Source organism: Scyliorhinus torazame, chromosome 17 (assembly GCF_047496885.1).
Source record: "Scyliorhinus torazame isolate Kashiwa2021f chromosome 17, sScyTor2.1, whole genome shotgun sequence".
NCBI classification, from domain to species: domain Eukaryota; kingdom Metazoa; phylum Chordata; class Chondrichthyes; order Carcharhiniformes; family Scyliorhinidae; genus Scyliorhinus; species Scyliorhinus torazame.
In genome coordinates, this window is record NC_092723.1 from 128,895,180 (window position 1) to 128,903,837 (window position 8,658).

Genomic DNA, 8,658 nt, shown 5'->3' on the forward strand with positions numbered 1-8,658 from the left:
ATACTCAATATCTCATCTGCATCTTTCAGCTCCAAACACAGGTTGCTACTTTGGTCCCTAATGGGCCCTACTCTTTCCCTAGTTATCCTCTTGCCCTTAATATGCTTATAAAACACCTTGGAATCTTCTTTATTTTACCCACCAGTGTTTATTCATGCCCCTTCTTCGCTCTCCTAATTTCTCTTTGAAGTACTCCCCTACACTTCCTATACTCCTTTAGGCCATCCACTCTCTTCAGCCCCCTATATCTGCCATAAACCTCCCTTCTTTTTCCTTATCCAATCCTGTATATCCCTTGACGCCTGGGTTCCCTGAATGTTTTGGTCCTACCCTTTACCTTTACGAGAACATGTTGGCATTGTACTCTCCTTATTTCCTTTTTGAATGACTCCCACTGCTCTGATGTGGATTTCCTACAAGTAGTTGCTCCTAAGTCGACTTTCGCCAGATCCTGTCTTATCCTATTAAAAATCGGCCTTCCCCCAATTCAGAACTTTTATTCCCAGTCCATCTTTGTCCTTTTCCATAACGATCTTAAATCTTACCGAGTTATGGTGATACCTATTGGCTAACTTAACCACCAAAGCTGAAGAAATCTCACTGGCAGGCAGCTGTCCATTCTCCATTGCAATCAGAATGGGAAGGTTGACCATTGTCAATGATTACAAGCTGCCAATGGAATTGTGACCAACCACTGTGCAATTGTCCACCACCCAGCTATCTATCACTTATTTCAACAGCCAGCAGGACATGTGGAGCTACCAAAATGTAGGTGGAGCTGATATCCATTGGTCTCTGATATCCATTGCATCTCTGATGCCAAACAGCCAGACATCTCTTGTGAGAGATTGCTGGCAGAGTTTAATGTCACTTAAAACACAGATCCAGCATCAGCAATGATGGATTCGCCAGATGAGGGAATTGCTGTGAAGGTTGGAAACACGGGAATTTCTCACATTCCCGAAGGAAATCCTGGAATCTGCTTCACTCGTTTGGCTGCATTTCACTGTCCCAACACGAGATGCCAACGGTCAGTGCAGGTGCCATTGTGATCTGCAATTCGCATACCATACACAGCAGACACTATCTCCTGAGCATCTCGACAACAAGGACTCCTATGTCAGACTCCTATTCATTGAGTACAGCTCCGCCTTCAAGACCATAATCCCAGCCAAGCTCATATCCAAACTCCAAAACATAGGACTCGGCTCCTCCCTCTGCAACTGGATCCTCGACATCCTGACCCATAGACCACAATCAATAAGGATAAACAACGACACCTCCTCCACGATAGTCCTCAATACCAGGCCCCACAAGGCTGCATACTTACAGTCTCATGGAAGGGTTTCTCAGGCTAGAGAAGATTAAGTGCACCTTAAGGGGTTCATTACAGGGGTTCGCTCGGAGGTGGCAAGTGTTCATCGACTTCTTTAAGGAAAACTGACCTTCAGCAGAAGGGGGGGGGGGAGAGGAATGGGGAGGCATGTAAGGGGAGAATAAGGGCAGGGAAACTGAACTGGACTAGCCATCTCAATACTGTGGCTACCAGCGCAGATAGTGTAACTCACCTCCTGGCTCCCCAAAGCCTGTTAACCACCTACAAGCCACAAGTCAAGAGTGTAATGGAATAGAAAGGCTTGGTGGTGCAGTGGTTAGCACAGCTGTCTCACAGTGTCAGGGACTCGGGTTCAATTCCTGCCTTGGGTGGCTGTGTGGCGTTTACACATTTTCCCCGTGTCTGCTTGAGTTTCCTCCGGGTGCTCTGGTTTCCTCCCACAGTCTAAAGATGTTCAGGTTAAGTGGATTGGCCTTGCTAAATTGCCCCTTAGTGTACAAACAAAAAGGGGGGGGAAAGTGTAATGGAATACTCTCCACTTGCCTGGATGAGTGCAGCTCCAACAATACTCAAGAAGCTCAACAACATCCAGGACAAAGCAGCCCGCTTGATTGCTCCCCCTTCCACAAACATTCAAACCCTCCACCACCGATGGGCAGTGGCAGCCGTGTGCACCATCTACAAAATGCACTGCAGGCTCCTTAGGCGGCACCTTCCAAATCCACGACCATCACCAGCAAAAGTTCCCCTTCCAAGTCACTCAGCATCCTCGGAAATATATCGCCATTCCTTCACGCTCGCTGGATTAAAATCCTGGAACGCCCTCCCTAAAAGCACTGTGGGTGTACCTACACCACATGGAGTGCAGCGGTTCAAGAAGGCAGCTCACCACCATCTTTTGAACGGCAACTAGGGATGGTCAATAAATGTTGAACCAGCCTGCGACACCCACATTCCATAAATGAATATAAGAAAACTGCTCTACTGTACTCTGCTGCAGAATAATGCTCTGCCTCATGGTCTTGCTACCACTGCATAAAGATCATGGGTGTCAGGAAGACTTAAGTTCACTCCGATCAGGGCAGCATGGTGGCACAGTGATTAGCATTGCTGTCTCACGACGCCGAGGTCCCAGGTTCGATCCGGGCTCTGGGTCACTGTCCGTGTGGAGTTTGTAACACTGTTCACTGCAACACCATGTGTCCCATGAGATGGAAGAATTAATGAACAACACTGATCTTCCCATCTTTGAAGACTTGGAAAAAGACACCAAGATAATGCTCAAAATGATGCTGGCAATTCTGGGAAGCAGCAATAGTATTCCTGCAGCTGGTATCAACCCATCATCCAGATGGAAGGAATAATGGGGCACCGGCCAGATAAAATAAACCTCATTGTTGACCCAACATAATGCAGCACGGTGGTGCAGTAGATAGCACTGCTGCCTCACGGCGCTAAGTTCCCAGGTTCGATCCCAGCCCTGGGTCACTGCCCGTGTGGAGTTTGCACATTCTCCCCGTGTTTGCGTGGGTTTCACCCCCACAAGCGAAAGATGTACAGGTTAGATGGATTGGCCACACTAAATTTAATTGGAAAAAAATTAATTGGGTACTCCAAATTTATTTTTGAAAAATCCTTGACCCAACAGCAGAGGTCCCTGGCTTTGACCACCCTGGCAGCGCTCACCTAATCCAGGCACAAGGTGGACAATGGGGTCACCTGGTCCATAGATGGAAGATTGCGGCCATGAGTCCCAGACCATGGAACATATCACAGCATCCTCCTCACTTGGGAGGTCATCAAATGGAGAGTCAACCTAAACGTACCTTTGCAATGTGCCCCCCTCCCCTCCCCTCGCGGTAGGTCTCTCCCGACTGTGCCACCAAGTCAGGAGTCTGTATCAATGTGACCCATCCCACCCAATGAATCCTCAGCTTGCCCAGGTCTTCTGTGGGAGTTTCCTGACCAGCTCTGCAATGCCACCGCCTGTGCTGCACAGAGGAGATGTTCAGTATGCTCGGATTGGCTGCTAAGGGTTAAAGTGTCACCAATCATTTTATTATGAAATAGAGGAGCCATTAACTTGACCAAATTGTACTTGAACTCGTGCAGTACTGGTGCAGCCAGCGCTATTAACATTTAAATTATTTGAACACACTTGTGGATTTTACGAGCCCTTCAGTATATATTTATATATATATTTCTTCTTGTCTTGAATGCTTGCGGGTGGCTCCAGCCTTTTTCCAAATCGAAACCGGCAGCACATTCAACTCAAGCAGCAGGGAGCGCGTTGCAAGGCAGCCTGTCCTCATACTGCGATCGCCACCAAACAGATAGAAATCAGCCCTGATCACAGAATAAATCTGACCCCTGCCGAAAAGGGGTTGCGTGTTGTGGGGAGTTTGGGGGGGGGGGGGGGGGTATGAGGTCCATTCATTAGTCTTGGGAGAGTGACTGAAGGGTCAATAAATAAATCAGTCTCAACATAGAATTTACCCCTGGCGTCCTGGCCAATATGTATCCCTCCATCAGCAGCACTGAAGCAGGTCATTATCACAGTGCTGCATATATATATGTGTGTTTATTTCAGCTAATTCAATACAGTGCTGCAGCACTCAATTCGCCTGTGCCGGTCTCCTCCCGGCCCTGCTAAACCCCATCAATATGTCCTGCTTAACCCCTTGTTATTTACAAAATAACGCTGGGCCAAAGTGGCCTGTTTAAAGTGCCTCAGCCGGGCTGGGTGAGAAGCCATCTGGTTCCGTTCCGCCGAGAGACTGTGACAAGCAGAGAGATAATGTCAGTGCGACCATCAAACAGATAAAGCAACATCTGCTGCTCTTGACACCCACCATTGTCAGGCAAGTCTTATCTGTCCCTGTCCTCCCGTTAAATGCAGACAAACAGCTCCCTGTATTGTATTTTGCCACTCAATTAGCACGCTATCGCATCCATCCTCCCCCCCCGCCGCCCCAAACCTAACCCAAACCCTCCCCCCCGCCCCATAAAAAGGGGGCCAATTTGCCTTTAATGGCACTGGGCTGTTCGAGGGAACTGGCTATGGTTGGTGGAAGGGGCCTGTCCCTATTGAGCAGGAAGGAGGGAGCTCCTCACCAATGGTCATCGACCAAGCGTGCACAGGCCAATAGCAGCTGCCTTTTTTGCCTTGCGACAGGAGCCTTGCTGTTCTGCCGCCAGTTCAGTGAGGCAGCGTGGCGGAAAATTGAGTCCAGATTCATTAGTTGTTTTTTTTTCTGTGCTGCTCAAGTCAGTTTAAATTGATACATTTCCTCACAAAATTGAAGTGCTTTCCGCAGTGCCAAACGGAAAGGATTGTGACCTGATCGCCCCACTGAACAGTCAGAACGAGTTGATGGATCCATTAGGCTTGCTTAGGTTGCTTTTCCTCTCTCTCCCATCTCAGACTGACACTGTAAATCTGAACCAATTTCAGACCCTAATCATCATTACAAACCTCTCTACTGTTCATTTATTACCACCACCATTCTCTGACACACCACAGATGGTCCAGAGGCTAAGTCGGAGACACCTCGGTAAGGTGGGCATTATAACCTTTCACAAAAACTAGTCAAATACAAACACGCGTATAAAAGCAAATCATCAGCCTAATTCTGCCCGTGAGGGCATCTGTTACCCTCTCTGCTTTATCGGCATCCTCGTGGGCAGGTTCAGCCCACTGCAGGCACAACTGATAAGGTGTAAAGCAAACTGGATGCATTAGGTGAGATTGAAAGCTCTTTATCAATCAATACCTCCATTCAGATCAATGAGATGTCCCTTTCAAAAGGAGAGAGAATAAAGAAAGGATACCCTCCCTGGAGTAACGTTAACAACTCTCTCATTGCCTGCGAGCAGCACCTTCTGTGCCTTTAACCCAAAGCTCCAGTCAAGTGCTTAACTTTTCTTCAATAAGGGCCTGTTCAGTGACTGAATGTAAAGATAAATTGGGAGACTAATTGTGCTGAGGAGAATGCTGCGGGAAAATCTGTGGCTTTTCTCTCTCGCTCTTTCTCATTCTGTGCCCATCAAGATGAGCTGCTTGGAGACTGAAGATTGAAACACATTCCCAATGATTGCAATGCTGATGTTAAATGCCCCTGATGTCACTTACTGTATTGTCATTTGTCAGTTTTCAAAGCCAACCACACAACTTGCCTTTATATAGCACCTTGAGCAAACGTTGCCTGCTTTGCCCGTTCCATATCGACTCTGATGCAAAATAAATTAGGGTGTGAGTGTAAAGCAGTCGATTGATCAATTCTCTTTGGTTTTCCCAGGCCAACCTCACCATGCAAACCCCCCAAACAACCGCGCCACCATCAGTCGGTAATTCTTTTGTTTCTGTTTTTTTGGTTCTGGGTTCCAGTCGAAATCCAGAGGTCTGAACGTAAATTTAAGCTGACACTCCAGTTCAACACTGAGGAGGTTTGGACGAGATGATAAACCAAAGCCCCAACTGCTCCTTCAAGTAGACTCCAAAAGATTCAAGGCATTATTTGAAGAATAGCAGGGGATTGCTATAAAAAAAAGAGACATGCTGTCAAAGCTTTTCGTCTTGCACTCATCAGGCCAGATTTGCCAGTAGCACAGTGGTTAGCACTATTGCTTCACAGCTCCAGGGTTCCGGGTTCGATTCCCGGCTTGGGTCACTGTCTGTGCGGAGTCTGCACATTCTCCCCGTGTCTGCGTGGGTTTCCTCTGGGTTCTCCGGTTTCCTCCCACAAGTCCCGAAAGACGTGCTTCTTTGGTGAATTGGACATTCTGAATTCTCCCTCAGTGTACCCGAACAGGTGCCGGAGTGTGGCGACTAGGGGCTTTTCACAGTAACTTCATTGCAGTGTTAATGTAAGCCTATTTGTGACAATAATAAAGATTATTATTATTTGCAAGAATACCAATTGTAAGGGGATCAACCATTTACACCGCATGAGAAGAGAAGGCTGGCAAGTGGACTCTGATTGATAGAAGCATTGCCATGAAGAATGCACCAGAGAACTGTCAACTGCCGAGCTTTTGTTTCACTTCAAACTAGACAGGTCAGCTCTGATTGGTTGTTGTTCCACTTACAATTGATTTTCTTGTGAATCTGTCCCGCTGCGTGCAAGGTGAAAAGCTTCAACAGCATATATATTTTCTCAACAGTATTCAATTTCTGTACTACCAAATAGCAGGGGAGTTTTCCATGATGTCCTGGCCAACATTTAGCCTTCAACAACATCACTGATACAGATTATCTGGTCATTATCAGATTGCTGGGACTGTGTGCTAATTGATTGCTGTAATATCCTACATTATAGATGGGGAGATGGTAGTGTAGTTCTAATGTCACTATTAGTCATCCAGAGCCCTAGGTTAATTCTACGCGGACATGAGTTCTGGTGGGATTTAAATTCCGTTCAGTCACAGCTCATCTCTGTAATGGTGTCATGAAAACCCATCTGGTTCACTAATGGCGTGTAGGGAAGGAAATCTGCCACCTTTACTTGGTCTGGCCTAAATATGACTCCAGACCCACAGCAATGTGGTTGACTCTTAAAACTACCCTCTGAAATGATCTAGCAAGCCACTCAGTTCAAGGGAAATTAGGGATGGGCAACAAATGCTGGCCTAGGCCACAGTCCATGAAAGAATAAATTTTTAAAAAACAATAACTACATTTCAAAAGAACTTCATTGGCTGTAAAGCACTTTGAGATAGCTTGAGATTGTGAAAGGCACTATCTAAATGCAAGTTCTTTGCTTAAATGCCGCCCTGTGGGTATGAGCACGGAAGGATAGATGCAAGTCAAATGGAGACTAATCTGCATTTAACGTGCCTGAGATATTGTTGCTTATTCAAACATGGCCCTGATCTCAGGTGGACGGAGCGACAACAGACGGCAAACAGAGTTCCTGACTGAAACTTGACCCAATATGAGGAAATGACAGGGAAATATTACCAGAGATCTTTAGGGTTATCCTAGCCATCCTACGCTCGACCGGAATTTTGAAGTTGCAGTTTCTCCCTTCCTGGAAGAACCACTGGCCATTGGTGGGAGGTTGTGGGTTCAGTGAATTGATAGAAAAGACCAAGATCCCAGCTGGTTCACATTCTACCATCATGGTAGTCATGTGAGTCACATGGTAAAATGATAATGGAGTTGTTCACCAATTGTAGCAATTAATCTGTCAATTAGTCCACAACAGACCCAGTCACGTGATGAGGAAAATAACTGTGTTTGAAAGCTTTGAGACCATTGATCCAAAGTCATCTTTTTCGTTCCAAGTTTGCTACACTCACCACACGTCGTGTTTCAGATTACTCACAGAACATACAAACATACAAAACAGGAGCAGAAGACGGTCATTCAACCCCTCAAGCCCGCTTCACCATTCAACAAGACCATAGTTGATCTGTTTATGTTACAAGTTCTACATTCCCATCTAGCTCCGATAAGCTTTGATCCTCTGCCTTAAAAGTATTTAATGACCCCCACCTCCACTGCCTCATGAGGCAGAGCATTCCAAAGTCACTCAACCCTCTGAGAGAAAAAGATTCTCCTCATCTCTGCCCTAAAAGGGTGACCCCTAATTTTAAAACAGTGCCCCCTAGCTCCGGATTCACTCACATAGCTCCTTTCCCTATCTACCTTGTCAAGGCCATTCAGGATCTCAAATACTTAAATCTAGTCAACCGTCACTCTTCTAAACTCCAGTGAAAACAAGCCCAGTCTGTCTAACCCCTCTTCGTAAGACAACCCGCTCATTCCAGGTATCAATCTAGTAAACTTCCTCTGAACCATCGCCAGTACATTTAGTTCCTTCCTTAAATATGGAGACCAAAACTGCACACAGTGGGCGTCATTCTCCGACCCCCCGCCGGGTTGGAGAATCGCCGGGGGCTGCCGTGAATCCCGCCCCCGCCGGTTGCCGAAGTCTCCGGTACCGGATATTCGGCGGGGGCGGGTATCGGGCCGCGCCGGTTGGCGGGCACCCCCGCTGGATTCTCCGGCCTGGATGGGCCGAAGTCCCGCCGATAAATTGCCTGTCCCGCTGGCGTGGATTAAACCACTTTTTGAACGGCGGGACAAGGCGGTGTGGGCAGGCTCCGGGGTCCTGGGGGGGGGCATGGGGCGATCTGGCCCAGGGGGGTGCCCCCACGGTGGCCTGGCCCACGATCGGGGCCCACCGATCCGCGGGCGGGCCTGTGCCGTGGGGGCACTCTTCCCTTCCGCCTCCGCCACGGTCTCCACCATGGCGGAGGCGGAAGAGACTCCCTCCACTGTGCATGCGTGGGAAACTGTCAGCGGCCGCTGACGCTCC